Raw genomic sequence first — 24,106 nt, 5'->3', positions numbered from 1 at the left:
CCTCCAGGGGGCCTTCTCTGACTCATCAAGCCCAGCTTAGTTGCCCTGGTAAATTATCATCCCACCACCTATTGATTCCAGCTCCTTGTAGGCAATAGAGGGCATGGACTTGTCCCAGGTCACTGCTATAGTCTCAGAGCCCAATCCAGTGATGCACATAATAGGTATTTCCCACGTATTTGTTAAGGGAGTGAATGAATAAACAAATGGATGTAGCTACTGCATATTTAAGTATTGGTACAAATTTCATAGCTTCTGTTCACACTCATAGTTCTGTTAATTGTGCTCTCATGACAGTTTCTCTGTATATCTTTTTTCTTTTCCTTTTTGGCTGCACCGAGCAGCATGAGAGATCCTAGTTCCCCAACCAGAATCGAATGTGCACCCCCTGCAGTGGAAGCACGGAGTCTTAACCACTGGACTGCCAGGGAAGTCCCTCTCTATATATCTTTATAAGAGAACATTTTATCCTGGATTTTAATTATTTTCACCTTGGATAGTGTGATCACTGGTAGTTGACAAGCTCACAGTGCTTTGGATTGTGCCTGATGTATGGTGAATTTTCCAAAAATATTTATCAAATGAATTACCTTGAGAATGTAAGATACAGTCCTTAATGAATGAAAGTATACGTTCTTTGAGCATTAATTTTCACAAAACACAATGTCTTAGAAATAAGCTCTGTGATTTTAGTTTGGACTAATGTGGAGGCTGCCCCTCATTCAAATTCACAAACTTGAAATAATTATTTTTTTAATACTTTAAAATTTATTTTATCATCACACACAAATATGTCAGATGGGATGATTGTAACGTAATAACCATATACCATATCTGTGTAATATGTTTTATATGTGTTGTGTGTGTGTGTGTGTCCAGATGTGTCTTCCCCTTGTAACCAAAGGCTGTCCTTGCCTCATTGATGCCTAGAGGAGGACCATACTCTGAGATTCCACAAGATTCCACCTTATTTATGATCTTCTCATTAAGAACATGCATAAGAGAGTATAAATGTGACAGTAAGGGACTTGACCTTCCTCTTTAAGAAAGTCTGATCACATTCCCCCCTGCTGGAATTATGTAGGTCTTAACTCTTCCCAGTTGTACCCATCCCCTACTTGCTCAAACCCTGGGGTGGCAAAATGAAATGACAAAAGGAAAATGTTTAGCACATGCACACCTGACCTGACTCTTGTGGTAGACAGGCTACATTCTTTTCACGGGATACTCAATTTTTTTCTTCATTTTTTTTTTTCCTGAAAGCAATTTTTGATGGATAGTTAGAGGAAACCCCTAACTTTGACCAAGAAAAAAAATCAAATCAATGAATGTAAATATTGAAAGACATGCTGTTTGTTTATAAGGACACACTCTTGGCATTTAAGCAGACAGTCCACAATCTGAGCTGTGTGTTGTGTTGATAAAGTGCATGGTATTTGAGAGAGCATTTTTTTCCATGATTCAGTATGTTTGGTTTACTCTTAGCTATAAACACCTTTTCCATACAAATCTGCTTTTCCTGCAAAAACATACATATGTAAGCAATCTTGACAAACTGATCAAGCCAAGCTGCTAATAAATTTATTTGATAGCTATTCTTTGCATATCCTGCACCTCCTAAATATATAAATTCCCAAACGTAGTAAAAGACTAATTTTTATTGCATTTAATAGAGTGATTTGGCAATTTTTTTATGCTGTGTTTTATTTAACTACAATGAAAGCCTTCAGAAAAGGTTTCATGTAAGAGATATAAGTAGATGGGGAAGGAAAGGGGACAGAGGAGATGGGAGGCAGAGGGGCGTGCTGTGCTCAGAAAGTGCTTTGCATTTCATGGAGTCCTTACAATTCATATCCAAGTACAGTAGCTCTGTTGTGTGAGCAAATCTCTTTGCCTAGACCACAGTAATTGAACTTTTACAGATTTCTCAAGTACATTGAAACTGCTGCTAAATCAGGAAGGGTGAACTGAAGCCTGCTCCTCTATACCACACTTACTCATCTCCAGTGCTATGCTGAATTTATTTTTGACACTAAGAAAAGAACCATGAATTTTTGTCAACTGCAGCATGGGAATTTACATTTGTTCTATAAAATGCACTGAAAGGACCAGCCTGCTCTTTGAGAATGGGAAATGTAATCTCTCCAACTCTCAATAAACTTGAGAATATATATCTGGTTAAACCCATCTAAAATGAGATGCAGTCCTGGCAATATGGTGGGCTCAGAAAGGCTGGCAATAAAAGTAGATATACAATATCTGACATCAGATTGTTTCAAGCTTAATTTCAGTAAAGTAATAATGTCAGGAAAAGAAACGCTCTGTGATGCACAGATTGATAACATTAGATGGAAACTGTGCAATGCCTTATGAACACGACCATTTTTGACTTGATATTATGAGTAAAGAATAGAGCAATATTCAATGTGCCAGCTCCAGATTTGCAGTTATAAAAGTTGACCAGGAATGTGGTCAGGAAAAGGGATAAAATATGGCAAATATGCTCTTCTGTAAATAAAACCAAACAAGATTATATTACTCTAAAATATGTTCTGTGTAAATGCCCTTCACAGTTTGCCCTGGGTAGCAAGTAACTGCCCACATTTGATGAGAAGGAGCCTTCCAACACACAATATTAAACAAAGAATGCATTTGTATCATTGTCAAAGACAACAAAAGCACCTTGGAGGCACTTCCGGTCTCAACAACAGAGGTGCATGAAATAATTGGTGAAAGACAATGGATATCTTGAGAAACCCAAGCAATGAAAGTCCAGTTCCATTTATTTTTCCCTTAAATTGCTTTTTCTAGTCAATAAATAATCACACAATCACATCCTACTTCCAGGAGAACATACATGGTTGACATCCTTAGCAGGTTTCATTTGTGGGCTCACACCTCTATTCAGGATTCCACGTGTCAGGTCTGCCTTTAGTTTTCATCTTAACAAATGTCAAGCGCATTTTGTCTTCAAAAACAATGGTGTTTCTGGTTTCTCTTGTCCTGTATGAAAGATCACTTCCCGCTCTCCTTTCTCTTTTGCAGAAGATATTATAGCGAGTTCAGGTACTGATCAAGTTTGTAAATAATGAAGTGGTACACATCCGTAAAGGTAAAATCACACATAGAAATATTCCACTCCCCTCCCCGCATGAACGTACACACATGCATTTTCTACCCAAACGTGGCTAGATACCTTAACAAAGAGCTTACTTGGACATACACCCTTAAAAACAAGGAGACAAGTAAATAATCCATAAAGAATTGTCCTTTATAATCTTGGAAAATATTATGGCAAGCTTAAATCAATAGATAATGCCACAATTAAAAAATTATTTCGAAATCCACTCTGTTAACATATTAAGTACGCTCCCGATTGTGCTGTGAAATGAATAAAAGAGGAAAATAAAATCTTTTCTTTCACCTCCACCATAATGAAAAGATTACTGACAAATCAATATTGTTGCTAAAATACTTGCATCCTAAAGCCATTTTGGGGGGAAAATTATGCTTTCCTCTGTTTGTATACCATGAGTCTGTCCTCTGTCATTCCTTTTCTCTTTAATCTTGTTTGAGTGTACAGCTCACTCGTCCTTATTTTATTGACTCAATCACAGGCACACTGTCACTTTTTATAAAATGGTCACTGCAGAATCACATCAAGCAAATTTTTGATTCTGCAGTCAGTAATTTCGTGCCTTTATGGAACTGCAATTTCAGGGCTCACTGCTTGTTTTTCTAAAACGTACTTTAGGAATTAGTTACTCCAGCCACAAATCAGTTGAATTTATGCACAGTTGTAATACAGTTTATGGCCTCATGGTACATTGCTTCAAAAACAGCAGATGTGAAATTATGATAAATATAATGAGTGTTTTTTTGCCTGATCTAGTGGAGTAGAGAAGGATCTGGAGCGTGTTTACCTATCCCATACAGTACATTTAATGTCTTAGTCAGGAGCCCTGACAATGGCTGATTAATGTCCTCATCTCCTTTATTAAAGATAAGAGTAGCACTGCAGTCAGGAGATAGAAAGCACACCATAAATCTTCGTAAAATGAACAGTCAAATAATCACTCATCAGAAATAAAATCTACATACATTAACACTAACACTCAGCCTTCCGCGCACGCTCCCATAAAAAGCAAGAAGAGATGGCGGTCCTGAAGTTTTAATTTGAACTAGTTCTTTAAGTTGAATATTACCAGCCCTGTAACCTGGATGCAAAAGCTGGCATTTAAAAGCACATGTGAAAGGAGCAGATGCCTCATCATTACATTAAGAGCATGAAGCAGGCAACAATTAAGCGATTCACTGGAAAGACATAATGCTGATCTATGCTAGCAATTAATCACAGAATACATTAGACAATGATGGGTGACCTACAAATTTTTGACAAAATAATTTTTCATCATGTTGGCGATTTCTTAGCCTAATATGCCTGCAAGGCACAGAGTCAAAACCTGTCATTTATTCCATCGCTCCTTGACAGGCGGCAACCTGTCTTCCAGACAAAATGAACATTATCTGTGCTCACTAGACATTTAGTGCAGGGCTTAGCTTATGACTAATGATAATCGGCAGACAGAAATGTTAGAGTCTGAAATAATGTTCTCTTTGTTAAAGAAATTTCTTGAGGTAGAATTTTTTTTTCCGAAAGATGTATAAAGATAAAAACTGTTTTTTATCTGGGTTTTAATGCAACTCCAAGAACCAATATTTCCCTTCTACCAAAATAAACAGAAGGATGGAGCAATTTTTTTAAATTAACATCTCATTTGAATACCGACTCTTGCCTGAAAATTTCTTATGTGGTTAGAAACTGAGATACGGAGGAAAGCTCAGGAGATAGAGCCTTAAACAAGAAAATATGGGCAAGCTGTTTTGTGTTCCAGGCTTTATTTTGAATCTGGTGGAAATAAGGTTGAAACATCATGAGTGCGTGTGCTGCAGAATATAAATAAATGAAGACTGTGTTGAGAAATGTACTCCCACCACCTCTATTCTTCTTGGTTTCCATTTGTCACTAGGTTCTTCAAAGCCTGAGACAACCTAAAGCAATTTGAGGAAAGCAATTTTGAGGGAGAGAAATGCATAAAATCGCGAATTTATTAAATGGATCTAAAATTCCACAAGCAAGTACTTTATCTTGTACTTATAATTAGTATAATTGTTTTATGTGCTTTGGATGAAGAGGAATGGATTTTTTGGTTATTTTTCTTTGTGTATTACATGTGCATAATGCCATCTTAGAGGCAGCTTTTTCTTTGGGCTCAGGCACCAAATTCCTATTAGCCTTAATGGGACTTATACATGCACATGGATGGGAGAATATACCCCTTAGGCTTGAAATTTAAAGGAACAAATGGCAAGGACATCAAAATAGTAAAGTTTAATTTAGATGATCCATAAGCCTGCACAGTTACTTTCCTGAGAAGGCAAACAAATGTTATGCCTTATGATGTTTCAGATTGTTTTGATAGCCCTGTAAATACATCCTCTAGACTCATTACTTAGGGGGAAAGTCTGTTTTTATCAAGCAATGCAGTTTTTGACCACACATGTTTGGTTTGAATTATATATTTTTTTTATTTTGCATAATGCATTAGTGCAAGTTAGTTAGATGTAGTTCATCATTTCAGTCACAACCTCCTGCTTTGAACCTCTTTGTACCTATCGTACAACTTGTATGTCATTCTTTTCCCAAAGGTAAAAAGGAAGATGAAAAGCCAAAGCTCTTTTGACCCCAAATTTTGTAGGTTTGAGTAGATTCGCTAACCAGATTCCTTCCAGAAAGAGTCTGGTTGGTGCTTAATCCAAAGAAGTCTGTGTTATTCTGATGAGACGGTTGCTGACATTCCATAAATCACATGACTTCGTTTTATCAGTATCCAAGGCCAGATAAATAGTCGTCTACCTGGCAAGAGTGGGGCTCGTTTTGTTATTGTTCAAAACAATTCAGTTTTGAAGGATGCTGAGAAAATTACCCTTTCCTTTCTAAACATAACCAGGGTTTCCAGTTCAAGGGTCTGGGTATACTGAGTATGATAGCTAATATTTAAATGACTGTCTAATCTCAGGATAACAAACAACTTTAGCCTTCAGTGATCACAAGTCCCTCATTTTCTGGGCTTTCATTTTATCTCTTGCAAAACAAATATGAAAAAATTATCACCCTTTTTCCCCATCACTGGGCCTCATTCTCTGTCATGTACGTATTGATTCATCAGCACCAAGAGGCTTCTAAATGAGGGGGACGAGAGCTCAAGTGTTGTTACAAGAGGTTACAACTCTTGCCAGTAACTAACTGTGTTAGAACTGCTGCTTCCCTGCCAGGGCAAAGTCAGGTCTGTGTCTGCTTTTCCCACTTCGGTATGGAAACCTCCAGAAAATCCTTTGCGTTATTCAAAACTGTAAAATTTTGCTTCAGTAAAAATATGAATGAGAGATGTGGGCCTGAGCAGTCAAGTGACCATTTGATACAAGTCACCTATTAAATGTCATAAGAGTGTAAATTAAATTTGAGAAAAATAAATTAGTACATTAAAATATAGAAGGCAGCCAGCCTAGCTTGGAGCTAAGGAATGAAAACTCTGTGCATGCCAATTCTAATTCTGGGAACAGCTTACTTTGTGAGCTTCACCTCTCTTCTCCTTATTCTCCTTCAGCTCTTATTACATCTCTCCCGTTCCCTCCATCTACCCCTTCTGCCTCTGTGTCAGCCAATGGACTCGTAGTACTGTTTCTCCATGTGTAAAATGGAGACAGAACAAGAAACAAACACTGGTTCAAACATCTGGTATCAGGATCACAACCACAGCAGAGCTGTCCAGCAAGATAAGGTTGAAAACATGTGGAAGAGAATAACTGTTGGGTGAATGTTATGCGTATGGAAATGACGACACCGCCTACGGAGTCTGTGACTTTGTTCCTGTTTTCAAACCCGCACTTTGTTGAATAATGAAGATTCAGGAGTGGTTTTACAATCATACCTTCGATTCGCTGTTTTCTCCTGAAGTTCACAGGACAGGAGTGAAAACACTTAGTAGGAGGCCAAAGTCCTAACGTCACTACATTTGAATTGAGAGCACTTAGAAACCACCCCATCCTATGCATGAATTCCTCTCTACAACATCCATTCGGAGTGGCTGTCTGTATTTGCCCCTATTCTCCTCTAGTGATGTGATATTTACCTTGAGTGAGACCTTCTTTCCGTAGGAATATGAAAGGTTTAATAATGATAGTGACCATTTATTTAACATTCATTACATACCAGACATTGGGATAGGACCATTACATGCATATCCTCATTTAAATCCACTTGAAGTGTTTTAAACCCATTTTAAGGATGAAGTGATGCAGACATAGTTTAGGAAATTTCCACAAGGGCACAGAGCTGCTTAGTTCTGTCTGATTCTATAACCATTATGGGATACTACCTCCTTGAAATATATACACATTCTGTTTTAGTCTTGCAAAATAAACTGATTCCATGCCGATATCATTATCACTTCCTTGCTACCTTTCTTCTCTTCCAAGAGACATTCTGAGTCCAGTTTAACATTTCCAGTTGTCTGGGCCATTTCTCATGCGACTTTGCTTTGATTGTCTTTTGTGTCCTTCTTACTTTCCCTTAGGGACTCTTTTAAAATGTGGCACCTAGAGCCAAATGTAATAATTTTTATGAGGTCTGGTTACGTTTTCTGAAAAGTATACTTTTATTTATATGGACTAAGATGAAATTAGCTTTGGTCTTAGGTCATATTTTGGAAGTGCTAAACTGTATCACCCCCTTGACATGTGAATATCACAGTCTGATAAAAGGGCAAACTGCATTTCACATGACTAGGATGCATCTCTCCTGGATTTCCATCTGTTCTCATCACCAGTTAGATATGGAACCCTCACTAGGTCACAGTTTTCTCATTTATAAAAAGAGCCAGTTGATTGATTCCTCTCCAAGACCTATCCCAGCTCAAATATTACTTGTGTCTTCAATGTAATGCCAATAAATTCTCTTTCATCTCTTTGCTTATTCCTCTCCGGGCTTGCCAAATTGAAGATAGGGGTAAAAAGAGGGTTGTGGGGTTGGAGAAGAGCAGAAATTACATAAAGGAAAAATTAAAAGCTCACTTTAATAAGAAGCTTACTTACATGTAGGGTCATATTTCATGCATAATGTAAGGAGCATTGTAAACTTTTTAGAGTTTAAGCTCCTACGAGTCAGGTATTTTTTTGTCAGAGAACTTTGGGCATGTTCCCAGATCCAACAGAAGGAGCAATAATCCTTAAAACCGTCTTTGCAAAAAAACCCAGAATTTATCATAAATCAAATGGACTAAGATTAAAGTCTTTAAACCTAAGCCACATGTAATAGTTCTTCTAGGTATCACCAGAATCAGATATGAATGAAGCTTCATTTGTGACAAATGGAGTAACTACAATTTATTCACTTTACTCCTATCCTGAGTATAAGGATTAACATGGAGATTTTCTGAATCATTTCGATGTTTTCAGCACTGACAGTTTTTCATCATTTTTGATGAGAAGATGGCTTAGCATAGGATAGGAAGATTGCAGGTAAAACTTTCTTCTTATAGCTTCAGTGTTAGTCTTCCAGGAAACAACAGGCCTGTATGTCCTTCCTCTTTGCCTGAAAAATGCCCAACTTATTGCTGAGAGCGCCAGCAGTAGGTGCTTTTGAGAAAATTGTTCTGCCTAGTCCAAAAGTGTTCATTGGATCTCTGATTCAAAAATTTGCGTTTTTCAGTCTCATTAATTACTTAATGTATAACAACTACCTACGGAGGGCTCCTAGCACCATTAGTTTTGCCTCTATTTTTCCCATCTTTAAAGGAGATGTGGTCATCTTTTTTCTTTTCCTACTTTGAAGGAAATATACACTGAATTATGAGAACATGTAAATAAAACTTTAATTGATAAAAGGTATCAAAGGTGAGATAATATAAAACCTTATTAATTCAATATTCCAATGCTATGGGGGCAGCCTTAATATGCAGCTAACATACAGGGGAAGTCCTCAAATGTCACAACATGGACTTCTGTTTTTTGCAGATGGGAATAGAAAATCCCAAATAATTTAAGCACTTTCTATCTGGGTGCTCTTGGACAAACCAACAAAGATTTTCATGTTACCAAGGCCAATGGTTCTTTTTCTGATCATGTGTTACCTGTTATCTCAATGGCATTTGTTGTAGTAACAGTTTCAATCTTCTTAAAACATTGTTTCCTGGCTTCCATGATATCATTTTCCCAGTGTGACACTAACTCTCCTTTTCAGACTCCTTTGCTGTCTCTTCCTCCTCTTCTGTACCTAGGTCCTCCTCTCTTCTGTATATATACATGCTTTCTTCTCTTTGAATTCACTCAGTCACATGGCTTTAAGTACCATCCCTAAGCCAGACTTTTTAATTTGACTGCTTAACTGACAGTTCCACATGGATATCTAATAATCATACCAAACACATGTCACAAAAACTAAGGATTCCCCCAAGCCTCCTCTTCCCTCAGCCTTACCAAATTCAATAAGCAGTACTGCCATCTCCCCAGCAACTCAAGCTAAAAATCCTAGGAGTCATTCTTGATTTCTCCAGTCTGTTTACCCTCAGTATCCAGTTTTTCATCTAACCTTGATGATTCTGCTCCAAAACCTATTTCACATGCAAACAATTCTATCTCCACTATTACCAGCATAGTCAAAGCACCACCTCTGCCTTGGACAAATGTGGTGACCTCCTTACCAATCAGCCTCTTCCATTCTTTTCTTCTTTGATCCATTCTCCACACAGCAGTCATCATATTCTTTCACTGTATAATCATATCATGTCACTCTAGTGCTTAAAATCTTCCAATGGCTTCCTATCAGAAAAAATAATAATAATAATAATCAAAATGTCCTACCCTGGCTTATAAAGCTAACATGATCAGCCCCTTCCTGTCTCTCTCACCTCATCTTCGTTCATGGTCCTATTTTCACCATGCTCAAGTCACAGTGAGCTTTCTTTCCTGTTTATCAATCATTCATGGCTTATTCATGCCTTACAAACTTTCACTAATTGATGCCTCTGCCTAGAATGCTCTTCTGTCCGTCTTTTCCAACTGGCTCCTTCCTGTCATTCATCCATCAGCTTCAATAACATCTCCTCAGAGAAGCCTTTCCAAATCAACCATGCAAGCTCCATAGAGTAAGGCCTTTTTGTGTCTCATTCTTCACTCCATCCCCAACCTAGAACATGACTAGCACACAGTGGTACTCAATAAATATTTGTTGAATGAGTGAATGAGCTTTATTTTTCTTAACTGTAAAGTGAACAAATTGGAATGGATAACAGCTAAGCCCTCTCTAGTTCAATCATGTTAAGTATGGGTAGGTCACCAGTAATTTGAATTTTCATATTGAATCCACTCTATTCCAATCTGTTTCTCCATTTGAAAGGATTTTCTTTTCTAACAACAAAAGCTGCTAATAACTGATACTGCTGGGCATGATGACACCATATCTTCTTGAGATAATATTAATTATGGCTCTTTTTATTAGCCATAAGTACTAGCCTCCTTTCTTTAGAGCTGTGTTGACACACATCTGCTCTTAATGTTTGATTTATTTCCATAGCAAAAAATTTACATGCCAATGTAAACAGGGATGAGAGAGGGATACATGGCATTTTATAACTGAGCATTATATGAGATTCTATACTCTATTTTTAACAAAAGATAAACACTTTTATTATGACTAATACATAATACAATATATTTATGTCTCACTTTATTCTTTTTACGTACATACTTTTATTTCACTGCCTCTATGTGATATATACCTATTTCAAGGTGGTGTGATTTAACTCATCTAATACAAGCTCTTAGGAACTTTTTTCTGCCTGTTTTATGATTATTATTACCTATCATCTTTTACCATCTGAATTTCTTGAAAACTAATGAAGGCAGTATGTGTATCATGCTCTACTAGGTCTTAAAATGCCCATATCACTTGAAGACTTTATAATAATCCCAAATAATAGTTGTCTATGTCTTTCAGAGATTTAGATGGCTAAAGTTTCCTATTTTATATTTTTATCTAATTGCCTCATTTGCCAGTCTCATCTCCTAGGTCTTCTTAAAAGAAATGATTGTCTCGTATTCTCCTTTGCTGTTTAAAGTCTTACATAGAAGCTGAGTATGCAAATGAAGAGTTAAATGTTAGAAACTAAGTGGCTTCTTTAATTTGGTTTTATTAAAACACACTTTCATTTGACATTCCAAACTAAAATTATTTTTATATTTTATTTATAGACACAAAAGTATTAGTGCCATCATGGAATTACTTCTTATAATTCATTATGTTAAATGGTGGCTATAATTATAGACACACCCCAGTGTATTTTGCAACTGCTTCCTTTTTTTATTTTTTATTTATTTTTGCATAGATGCTGGTCCATACTCCAGAGTTAAGGAAAAGGCTTGTATGTTTTGGTCACCTTTCAATGGATCTTTTCGGCAACATTTTTCCAGGGTGAGAAGTAGTCACTCTCAAGCATACAGGACCTGTGACCTCATCCTATGATGATTTAATGTTACTTACATGAAGGCAAATCTTACACCAAATATCGCATGGGCCCATATATGGAAAACATGAACACATTATCATTCGATAGCTGATAGTTACAGGGAAATATAAACAAACAACACTTCCCTTTTTGGGAAAATATAATTTTTAAGCCCCATTCCATTTATCTACATCAATATTTGTAGAAGTAGGTATCTTACAGAACCACCCACATAGTTATTTGTTGATCCATTCCTGTAGTCTATCAATCTTTTTTCAATTCTGGGCTCACGGCTAGAGTGGTGTAGCAGCGTATATTGCATCTCTATGATAATTTAATTTAACTGCAGTGTGCTAGGGTCTAGATTGCTCCTCTTAGCAGCCAGAGGTGACCGCAAACAGTGCCAGGGCCTAGATTGTTGTCAGCAATAATTACTGGCTAAAGAGAGCTTTGAAAGGATATGACATTCTACAGAAATATCCAGCAATAAGAGTCAGAGTGTATAAGGATACATATATGGGTATTTTAACAAAACCACAAATTTCTTTGTCAAAACAGTTCATAATTGATTAGCCGATGAAGTCTCTAAACTGCGTGCATCTTTGTATAAGTCTGTATGGTATCTGTTTGCTCCAGGCATGTTTCCTTAATGGGTTTATATATACTGATAATCTGAAAATGAAGTAAATGGCTGGGCTAAATACGAGAGTACAAATGGAAAGAAGGGGAAAAAAAGAAATTCTGCTCATGTATTTTCTCTTTTTTCTACTCATACAAAAGTAAATTCAAGTTTAAAAATCAAAGGAGAGAAATAAATGGCTCTTCTTCCTTTAATTACCACATTTAGAAAGAACTGTAAGTACACACACCATTTCAGCAAATGGTGCTGGATCTGAGTGATGCCAATCTCATATGATGCTGAACTAAAACGCTTGTCTTAGAAAGTGCTCTTTAGTCATGTACTGGCTTTCTCAGCCCTTATTTCTGTGAAATAGGAGTCAAAAGAAAATGATAGGAACCCCAACACCATGACTGCAATAACATTCTTCTTTTTTTTCTTCTTCTTGTTTAGGTTGGCATTGTCAGAAAATAATTATCCATGAGGAGAAAAAAGTCAACTATTTGGGTAAGTTAGTAAATATATAGGTGGTTACAGAAACAAATTTATTATCATATGTGTTTGCATTAGATACAAAATAATGCCGAATGCTCCATCCTAGTGGTGCTGCTTAGCAATGGCACACTGAGGGCTGTGGGATTTTTGAAGCAATTTTGCTTTAACGATAAGGACTAGTGGAATGCTTACACAATCCATTTGAGAAGGGGAAGAATGAAATTAGTAACAAGACAATTTTGGACATTAAGAAAAGATTACGGGACTTCCCTGGTAGCTCAGTGGTTAAGAATCCGCTTGCCAGTGCAGGGGACATGGGTTTGAGCCCTGGTCCAGGAAGATCCTACATGCCACGGAGCAGCTAAGCCCATGCACCACAACTATTGAGCCTGTGCTCTAGAGCCCACAAGCCACAACTACTGAGCCCACATGCTGCAACTACTGAAGCCCACGTGCCTAGAAGCCCATGCTCCACAACAAGAGAAGCCACCGCAATGAGAAGCCCGCACACTACAAAGGCGAGTAGCCCCCACTTGCCACAACTAGAGAAAGCCCACGCACAGCAATGAAGACCCAATGCAGCCAAAAAATTAATTAATTAATTAAAATAAAGATTATGTCTGAAAAATTTTATCTTAGTTTGAAGTTTTTCTAACAGTATTGTCTCAAACAAAATAAAAGAAGAGGAAATCAGAAACCTGTGGGATGGTCTACTAGTTTGTCCTTCAGAAGCCCCAGGTCCTGATAACAGAAGCATATTCTCAGACAAAGGACATTATCATGCTCTTCCCCTTCCTGGAACAGCACACACCACCTACCCCAATGTGGTTATTGCCTCATAGTTATGAGAAATCTCAGGATTGTAAGGGACTTCAACTTTCACCTTGTTAAGTGCTCAAACTCTCATTCCAGGGTAAATATGAAGAAATTCTTTTTTTTATGCCTACGATCTTTTATTCCTTTGTCTACTCTCTGAGAAGGCTTTAATAGTCAGGGAGTTCACAGAACTCCCAAAAGGAGTTATTTCAAACCATATATTCCCCACTTGAAGTATTTACTAACTGGTCTGTACCAAAGACAGCGTATATCACACACTAACTTGCATGTTTCCTACTGATTTCATAAATATATATCTTGTTTCCCCAGTTACATTGTAAATTCATCAATGATAAAGTCTACGTCTCGTACATAAGCCACAGTATCCCAAAAATATCTGCAAATATGAGTCTTTAGCACCGGAAAAGTGCCCATAAGTACTTGGGGTTTGATAATGTAACTGTGACTATTTGTTATGCATAAGGGCAGAATATACATCTCAGTAATGATAATTTTTATTTATTCATTTATTTATACCACAAACTACTGAATCTTAGGTTCTATCCACAGGCATAGACTGATTAAAGAAGGTATTGTCCTGCTCTCAGTCATAAATAGTTACAGTGTCTTAGGATGGGAGCTACCATCCAAATCTGTATGAGGTTCAGATAAAGAAGTAATTGATAGAAGTAGAGACCGAGTTGGTTCTTAAAGAATATGTTCAAAAGGTAGAAGGTGATGGGAAGAATTTTCAAGGCAGAGGGAAAAGTAATAATTGGTGTAGCTGGAATATAGTGAGTGTTTGAATTGTAGAAGATGGAGTTAAAGAGGGAAGTGTTTGAAAATGTAAACACACTCTACCCCACAGACTGTTTCATTCTTCAGAAATTTCCTTGGGTGCTGCCTCCAGCACCAACCTCCTCATTTTACCTCATCTCCACTGCAGACATTTCCCTTCAGATTCAGTTCTAAAAGCTCTTCATCTATCCCTGAGCACACTTGCATCTAGGACATAAACAATAGCTCCCCTCGGTTCTTTTACCCAGGATCATGGGACAGATTCTGAAGACCCCAGCTCAGGAAAGAGCCCAAGCCCCCCCTTATCCACTTACACCAACAAGAGCCTAGATGGTGAACTTGGCTGGAGAAGTTTTATGTGCCTTGCTAAGGAGTTTGTACTTTATCCTCTAGCTTAGGCACTAGGGTTCCATTGTTATACTTTGTTCAAAAAGTGAAAAGATGAACATTTTATAGGCTATAACTAGAATGGCATTAAATCTAAATCATAACCTTTGATTCCTATTATGGTCTTCTGAGAATAAATAGAATGATTAACTTAAATCATTAATCCAGGTAAACATTTGATCCATTGTTGTTTAGATATTAGAATGAGCATGTGAATCAAGTCTTGGAAACCTGCCAGTATTCTACTGTGCAGATTTTAGCAGTACTCAGAGAACCATTTTCCTGATATCCATATGTCATTACACATGGGTGGTTTATTAATCATCAGATGTATTTTAAAATACTGCACATACACTGATTATAATGTGCCCAATAATCATGTACTACAGTGCATGATTTATGTTACAGATTTCTCTATTTAACATTGGGTTGTTTTTTTTTTCTGGAGGCAATCTCTTCAGAAAAGTTTGGCTTCATGATTCTGCTGTTTTGTAGTGGATAAAGGAGGTTTACATTATAATCCTAAGAAAGGGAGATGTTTTTCTTATCCCAGCTAACAATCATTTCAATCGTTGGTGAAGCACTGTCTCCTATTCAACTTCAGGTTCAGTTCCACTTTTCAGCAATCATAGTCAATCTATAAAGATGGTACTCCTTCAGGAAAGTATACAAGTATAATTAGGGCAACAATGGTTAGGTAAAGGTAAAGCCTCTTCATGTCTGCTGCATATGGTGGTACATGTTGTACGCCAGCCAGCTCCAGGGAGAACAATTCATAGTAATCACAGATTTCTTTATTGATTAGGACTCTTGTTCTGGCAGATAAGAAGATGTCTTGAGGAAAGATAGGCTTCCTTTAATGTACAAAAATATGCCAGATAGACTAGCAGCACCTAAATGCAAGAGATGAAATTTTACTGAATTTATAAATTTGTAGTATGTCTTCTTCATTCCCAAATCCATGAATAATATGTTATAGTAACTTTAAAAAGGACACAAAACCAAAAGTGCTTGGAAAGTTTAAAGGATGTTGAAGGAGGCTGAAATTGAAAGTTAAGTTAAACAGCAGTAATAATTAAGAATTAGAATGGACAGACAAAAATATGAAACTAAACACAAGTTCAAAAGAAAAGAAATAATTCTACAAATATGATTAAAGGGTTAAGAACCACAATGACCTTGAAGACAGAAAAGCCCAACCCACTGATTATCACTAACTGTACCTTTACTAGCAAAACTGAACTGAGAATGGTCAGAAACCCAGGTCACGCATTACTGATTTAACTGAGTGTTCAGAGTGTCCAAGTCTATATACTGTCTTAAGATCCAGCCTCACCGGGAGAGATCATAAGTCTTTTAAACTTTGGGAAGCACCACTGTCCCTCCATGTATAGTAGGGAAAACACCAGCTTGGAGCAAAGCACCTTGGAAGTTGGGGATACAGTACAGCTCTGTGGAAAGGAGTATTAAAGCAACAGTTGTCTTGATGGTCAGAGTTAAAAGACCTCTATAGAAAGACTTCACTTTTTTATTCTTTCTCTTCATGGTTTTATTTATTTTTTAGAGTAAGCAAATGGGGAAAAAAGGAAAATTATATTGGCAGAGGGCTGACCTCTATTTTATATAATTTGCAGCTAAAAAGCTTACAGGCTAAAACATGTAAATATATGCAGATCTGAGATCAAGACCTCAGAAGGGAAACAGCCAAGCAAGATTGAAGAGAATGTGGGCCATACATAGGAAAACCACTGGGGCTCTTAGCAACCTGGAAACCTGAAATGAATTATTATCTGGGTCCTATTGTGACCTACTTAGTATCCTGGCAGCATGTTGGCATAAGGAGAAATTTGGGGCTGTAGGAATTGCTTATTTACTTGACCTTGAAGATACACGAACCAGTAGGATGTCTGCAGATTCAGCCCAGTGAGCAGATACTGCAGTAGTTATAGGGCAGTCACATTATGGAAAGATGACTCACCAAGTGTCATGGACAAAAGTGGCCTGAGCCCATGCCCTCTGCTGAGTTTCTCTTTCACTGAAATATTTTGTATCTAAACTGTAACCATTTCTGGTAAGAGCAGTAGAGGGAAAAAAAAAAAAAGCGAAATGTGTACCACCAATGTTCTTACTTGTTTTTTAAAAAATTATTTTACAATGAGAAGAGAAACAGAGCATGAATGTCAGATTAAAGTTAGAATGATAAATTGGTTGCTTTGAATAAAAGAACAATCCATTTCTTTAAACACTGCATTTCTTTAAACTGTAGGTGAATGGAAACAGGGGAGATATTTGTAGCAAGGTAGAGAAAAGCACCATAATACTCCCTCAAACCTCAAGAATTCTCATCAACAGATTCTGGCCACGTTAAAGAGCTGGAATGATCCCAAGAGACCATGGATTTTAACTGTTGGGGTTTACAGATGAGAAACACAAGGAACAAAATCATGATACTCTTCAATGTCCCAGAAAAGAACTTGACTCTCCAAATGCTCAGAATTGCCCCACACTGCTCCCTGCAGCATGTGTCCTTTCAAAGCCTCCTTAAACGTAAATCTTTTCTCATGGCACTATGGATCAGTGGAGTTCTGAGCAAGGAGAGCTGAGGTAAAGGTCTGAGGTCTCTTAGCTTCCTTTTCCTCTTTTGAGGAAGAGTCTGTTGAAGGGCCAAGTTACGCCCAGCACTTCAGTCAAAGCAGACATGAGTCACAGTTGAAATTGGATCCTACACTTAATTTTGCTTGTGTACATCTGGCTTATAATATATGTCTCACAAATGGAGTCTTTCAGAAGAGTCAAAACCTGAGATGCCATGATGGATGAAAATTCCAAGTACCCAATTAACACGAATGAGGAAGTTATCAAATGTGAAAACTTTAGGTGAATTAACTGCCATCCGTATGTTATGACGTGGTGAATACTGGGCCCCTGGAGTTTTATTAATAAGCATCTAATGGAACAGATGGAACTGGTAACAACAAGTTTAATCCCCACTAATGTATAAAACAAGCCTAAGCCAAAACCAGGAGATCTGTAGACACCAGATCCTATGACCTACAACAGGAAGCATCCTTAACTCATAGATGTTTTCCAGAAAGACACACACCAGCCAGCTCACAATGTTTTCATAAGACAGGAACCTCAGCCTTGAACCACTCCAAGCATTACTCTTTTATCTTGACTGTCACAAGTGCATCTCAGGACATGTACTGTCTAGAGAATCATCCAAGTCAGTGGTGGTTACCTGTACTTAGCAAAATAAGCAGGCAGTGGAAGGCAATGGTTGTGCTAAGTTTTGTAACAGTACAGCAAATTCTTGTATGTGGCACAGGTATCACATACAACTGGATATACATTTTTTCTTCAGAAAAGCTTTCTATTACAAAGATTTCTTTTAAATACAAAATTAGATGTATTTGTGGCCAAAATAAATGGCTGCCTATAAGGAGTAATTCTAAAGATCCCAAAACGTCTTCCGAACAAAGGATCGCCACTATTGCCTGAAATTCTTCCATGAAAGGTTTCTTGCATTACGTATTGCCCTCTTTTGTGATATGGTTTTTTCCCCAGAATGATAGCATGTGCAGTATCCTATAAGTCAATGGCAAATATCCACACAAAGATGTTAGTGTCTTTCCAACAAATAGCTACAACAGAGAGAATTTTTGTGAAGAGGGAGAAGAAGACAGAAAGGTTCTGATCCTAGCCCAATGCAGAAGGGGAACCACATGGACTGGTGACTCTGAACAGCCATAGCGCGGAGTTAGTGGATTCAGAGAAGGGCATAAAAGAACTCCAACTGAAAGCTCGCACTTCCTCAAAATTGTTACGTGTTTTTTTGCAGTCAGTCTTTGCACATGTTGTTCTTTCCTGTGGAAGGCTCTTCCACCCATACCAGTTTTTCCTCATTTTTCCTGGCTAGCTGAGTAATTTTAAAGATTAGAGAAATTATCTTATTCTTTTACTCTTATTGCAATGAATAGAATATTATATATGCTTAATAATTTTTCAAGTGAGAAATTGGAGTTAGGAAGATAGCTAGGATCAATCCCACTTAGTTCACAGTTTTTCCTTGGGCCACCCTAATTAAATGAAACTTGTTTTCCTAATGTGTTGTGCCATTAAGTTGAAAATACATTTGGCTAGAAAAAAGTATTACCAATCAATATGATTACATCAGTGCTGCTGTGACTATCTTGGAATATCATGATATTAAAACAAATTTCTTAAAGGTAAGAACTTATCAATGTGATAAGTTTTCTAGTTCATATTATGTAAACACTTTGTAGGGGAAATCTCTGGCAATTTCTAACATTTTTATTAACCCAAAACTTCCCCAATTCTAACTTTGCCCTTGTGAAAATTATTTTTGTTCAAATTTTTTGGTTTCCTTTCAAATCTCTTAATTCAGGATTTTAAAAATATATGTACTTGTCAAGAAGAGGTAAAATACATACAAAAAGATTAGAGACCACAAGCTTCTATGAAGGCCAAGCAAGTGTCTGTTGAGATATGTGCTGCTCTCCTGATAATGAACCTCTAGTTTAAAAGACCTAATAAATTAAGACGGAAAAAGAGTCTATGGATCATTCTATGCTCAACTTACTAATGATTAGTGTGACTTGCTTAGACATTTGGCAATCATAACTAGGTTTAGGAGTTTTGTAGTATATTCATTTCCTTTTGTTTTTTTTTTTTTTTTTTTTTTTTTTTGGCGGGGCCTCTCACTGCTGTGGCCTCTCCCGTTGCGGAGCACAGGCTCCGGACGCGCAGGCTCAGCGGCCATGGCTCACGGGCCCAGCCGCTCCGCGGCATGTGGGATCTTCCCGGACCGGGGCACGAACCCGTGTCCCCTGCATCGGCAGGCAGACTCTCAACCACTGCGCCACCAGGGAAGCCCCTCATTTCCTTTTAAAAGAAATGAAATAACATTTAAAGTCTATGTATCAATTTCCCCTAGGAAAATATTTTAATGGACACTAACAGGAACAAGAGGACAGGCACAGAAATGACAGTGTGGAATCCTAAAATTCCAGAGGTGAGTGATTTTCCTTCCTAGAGTGAATTACTGCAAAGATGAGAAATTATTTAAAATCATCTTTCAGATGTCCTGCCTGCCGTCTGCCACACACAGTGGGGTGTTACTCCAGGATCTTGCTTCAGACAGGTCTGGACTCAAAGAGGGCTAAAAATCCTTAACAGAAACTCTCTGGTAATTAAGCAGCACCCGGCAACAAATGAGCACAGGCAGCTTGCGGGATCTTGGTTCACAAGCCCAGGGTCGGGCTGAAGCTCCTGCAGTGGGAGCTCCAAGTCCAAACCACTGGACTAACAGAGAACCTCAGACCCCAGGGAATATTCATGGGAGTATGGTCTCACGGAGTTCCTCATCTCAGCATCAAGACCCAGCTCTACCCAATAGCCTACAAACTCCAGTATTGGAAGCCTCAGGCCAAACAACCAGTAAGACAGGCACACAATCCCACACATTAAAAAAAATTTTTTTTAAATTAAAAAAAACTGAGACAGCAAAAAAATATGTCACAGATGAAGGAGAAAGGTACAAGACCAAATAAATGAAGAGGAAATAGGCAATCTACCTGAAAAAGAATTCAAAGTAATGATATTAAAGATGATCCAGAATCTCAGAAATAGAATGGAGGCGTGGATTGAGAAAATACAAGAAATGTTTAACAAAGATCCAGAAGAACTAAAGAATGAACAAACAGAAATGAACAACACAATAACTGAAATGAAAAATACACTAGAAGGAATCAATAACGGAATAACTGAGACAGAAGAACGAATAAGTGAGCTGCAAGACAAAATGGTGGAAAAAACTGCCAAGGAGCAGAATAAAGAAAAAAGAATGAAAAGAATTGAAGACAATCTCAGAGACCTCTGGGACAACACTAAACTCACCAACATTAGAATTATAGGGATCCCAGAAGAAGAAGGGAAAAAGAAAGGGTCTGAGAAAATATCTGAAGAGATTATAGTTGAAAACTTCCCTAACCTGGGAAAAGAAATAGTCACCCAAATCCAGGAAGCACAGAGAATCCCATACAGGATAAAACCTAGGAAAAACACACAAAGACACATACTAATCAAACTACCAAAAATTAAATATAAAGAAAAAATAGTAAAAGCAGCAAGGGAAAAACAAAAAAAAATAACATACAAAGAATCCCCCATAAGGTTATCAGCTGATTTTTCAGCAGAAACTCTGCAGGCCAGAAGGGAGTGGCAGGATATACTTAAAGTGATGAAAGAGAAAAACCTACAACCAAGATTACCCAGCAAGGATCTCATTCAGATTCATGGAGAAATAAAAAGCTTTTCAGACAAGCAAAAGCTAAGAGAATTCAGCACCACCAAACCAGCTTTACAACAAATGCTAAAGAAACTTCTCTCACCGCGAAACACAAGAGAAGAAAAAGACACATAGAAACAAACCCAAAACAATTAAGAAAATGGTAATAGGAACATAAGTATCGATAATAACCTTGAATGTGAATGGATTAAATGCCCCAACCAAAAGACACAGACTGGCTGAATGCATTCAAAAACAAGACACTTATATATGCTGTCTATATATAGACACATATAGACATATCTATATATGCTGTCCCACTTCAGACCTAGGGACACATACAGACTAAAAGTGAGGGGATGGAAAAACATATTCCATGCAAATGGAAATCAAAAGAAAGCTGGAGTAGCAATACACATATCAGATAAGATAGACTTTAAGAAAAGACTGTTACAAGAGATAAGGAGGGACACTACATAATGATCAACCCAAGAAAATATAACAATTATAAATGGTTATGCACCCAACATAGGAGCACCTCAATACATAATGCAAATGCTAACAACCATGAAAGGAGAAATCAACAGTAACACAATAATAGTAGGGGACTTTAACATCCCACTTACACCAATGGACAGATCATCCAAACAGAAAATAAATAAGGAAACATAAGCTTTAAATGCCACAACAGACCAGATATATCTAACTGATATTTATAGAACATTCCACCCAAAAGTGGCAGAATACACTTTCTTCTCAAGTGTACATGGAACGTTCTCCAGGATAGATCACAGCTTGGGTCACAAATCAAGCCTCGGAAAATTTAAGAAAATTGAAATCATATCAAACATCTTTTCTGACCACTAGGCTATGAGATTGGAAATCAATTACAGGAAAAAAAACTGTAAAAAACACAAATACATGGAGGCTAAACAGTGCACTACTGAATAACCAAGACATCACTGAAGAAATCAAAGAAGAAATTTAAAAATACATAGAAACAGGGCTTCCCTGGTGGCGCAGTGGTTGGGAGTCCGCCTGCCGATGCAGGGGACGCAGGTTCATGCCCCGGTCCGGGAAGATCCCACATACCGCGGAGCGGCTGGGCCCGTGAGCCATGGCCGCTGGGTCTGCGCGTCTGGAGCCTGTGCTCCGCAGCGGGAGAGGCCACAGTGGTGAGAGGCCCACGTACCACAAAAAAATATATATATACATAGAAACAAATGACAATGACAACACGATGACCCAAAACCTATGGGATGCAGCAAAAGCAGTTCTAAGAGGGAAGTTTATAGCAATACAGTCTCACCTCAAGAAACAAGAAAAATCTCAAATAAACAATCTAACCCTACACTTAAAACAACTAGGGAAAGAAGAACAAAGAAAACCCAAAGTCAGTAGAAGGAAAGAAATCATAAAGATCAGAGTAGAAATAAATAAAATAGAAAAGAAGAAAACAATAGCAAAGATCAATAAAACTAAAAGCTGGTTCTTTGAGAAGATAAACAAAATTGATAAATCCTTAGCCAGACTCATCAAGAAAAAAAGGGAGAGGACGCAAATCAATAAAATTAGAAATGAAAAAGGAGAAATCAAAACACACTGCAGAAATACAAAAGATTTTAAGAGACTACTAAAAAAACCTATATGCCAATAAAATGGACAACCATGAAGAAATGGACAAATTCTTGGATTAAATGAATTTAATAAATGGATTAAACAATTTTCCAAGACTGAACCAGGAAGAATTAGAAAATATAAACAGACCTATAACAAGTAATAAATTGAAACTGTAATTAAAAATCTTCCAATAAACAAAAGTCCAGGTGGCTTCACAGGCGAACTCTATCAAACATTTAGAGAAGAGCTAACACCGATCCTTCTGAAACTCTTCCCAAAACTTGCAGAGGGAGAAACATTCCCAAACTCATTCTATGAAGCCATGATCACCCTGGTACCAAAACCAGACAAAGATGTCGCAAAAAAAGAAAATTATGAATCTACAGATTCAATGCAATCCCTATCAAACTACCAATGGTATTCTTCACAGAATTAGAACAAAAAATTTTACAATTCGTATGGAAACACCGAAGACCCTGAATAGCCAAAGCAATCTTGAGAAAGAAAAACGGAACTGGAGGAATCAGGCTCCCTGACTTCATACTATACCACAAAGCTACAGTAATCAAGATGGTATGGTACTGGCACAAAAACAGAAATATAGATCAATTTCTGGATAGAATGCCCAGAGGAGGCAAGAATGTACAATGGAGAAAAGACAAACTCTTCATTAATTGGTGCTGGGAAAACTGGACAGCTACATGTAAAAGAATGAAATTAGAACACTCCCTAACACCATACACAAAAATAAACTCAAAATGGAGTAAAGACTTAAATGTAAGACCAGACACTATAAAACTCTTATAGGAAAACATAGGGAAAACTCTCTTTGACATAAACCACAGCAAGATCTTTTTTAACCTACCTCCTAGAGTAACGGAAATAAAAACAAAAATAAACAAATGGGACTTAATTAAACTTAAAAGCTTTTACACAGCAAAGCAAACCATAAAGAAGACAAAAAGACAACCCTCAGAATGGGAGAAAATATTTGCAAATGAAACAACAGACAAAGGATTAATCTCCAAAATATACAAACAGCTCATGGAGCTCAATATCAAAAAACCAAACAATCCAATTAAAAAATGGGCATTAGACCTAAACAGACATTTCACCAAGGAAGACATACAGATAGCCAAGAGGCACGTGAAAAGATGTTCAACATCCCTAATAGAGAAATGCAAATCAAAACTACGATGAAGTATCACCTCATGCTGGTCAGAATGACCATTATCAAAAAAATCTAGAAACAATAAATGCTGGGAAGGGTGTGGTGAAAAAGGAACCCTCCTGCACTGTTGGTGGGAATGTAAATTGATACAACCACTATGGAAAACAGTATGGAGGTTCCTTAAAAAACGAAAAATAGAACTACCATATGACCCAGCAATCCCACTACTGGGCATATACCCTGAGAAAACCATAATTCAAAAAGAGACATGTACCACAATGTTCATTGCAGCACTACTTACAATAGCCAGCACATGGAACCAACCT

General features: G+C 37.4%; 1 long non-coding RNA gene across 1 annotated transcript in view; it reads left to right on the top strand.

Moving 5' to 3' along the window:
* Positions 1-19,930, top strand: part of LOC307182053 — a 328,436-nt gene extending 308,506 nt beyond the window's left edge. The window contains exons 5-6 of the long non-coding RNA XR_013827105.1: positions 12,637-12,690; positions 19,637-19,930. This is a non-coding gene — a long non-coding RNA (uncharacterized lncRNA). The remainder of the gene's footprint in view (positions 1-12,636; positions 12,691-19,636) is intronic.
* The last annotated feature ends 4,176 nt before the right edge of the window (positions 19,931-24,106 follow it).

The sequence above is a fragment of the Stenella coeruleoalba genome (genome assembly GCF_951394435.1).
Source record: "Stenella coeruleoalba genome assembly, chromosome: 2".
Taxonomy (NCBI): domain Eukaryota; kingdom Metazoa; phylum Chordata; class Mammalia; order Artiodactyla; family Delphinidae; genus Stenella; species Stenella coeruleoalba.
The sequence above is the reverse complement of the archived record's forward strand: the minus strand, read 5'-3'. Positions and strand labels throughout refer to the sequence as shown.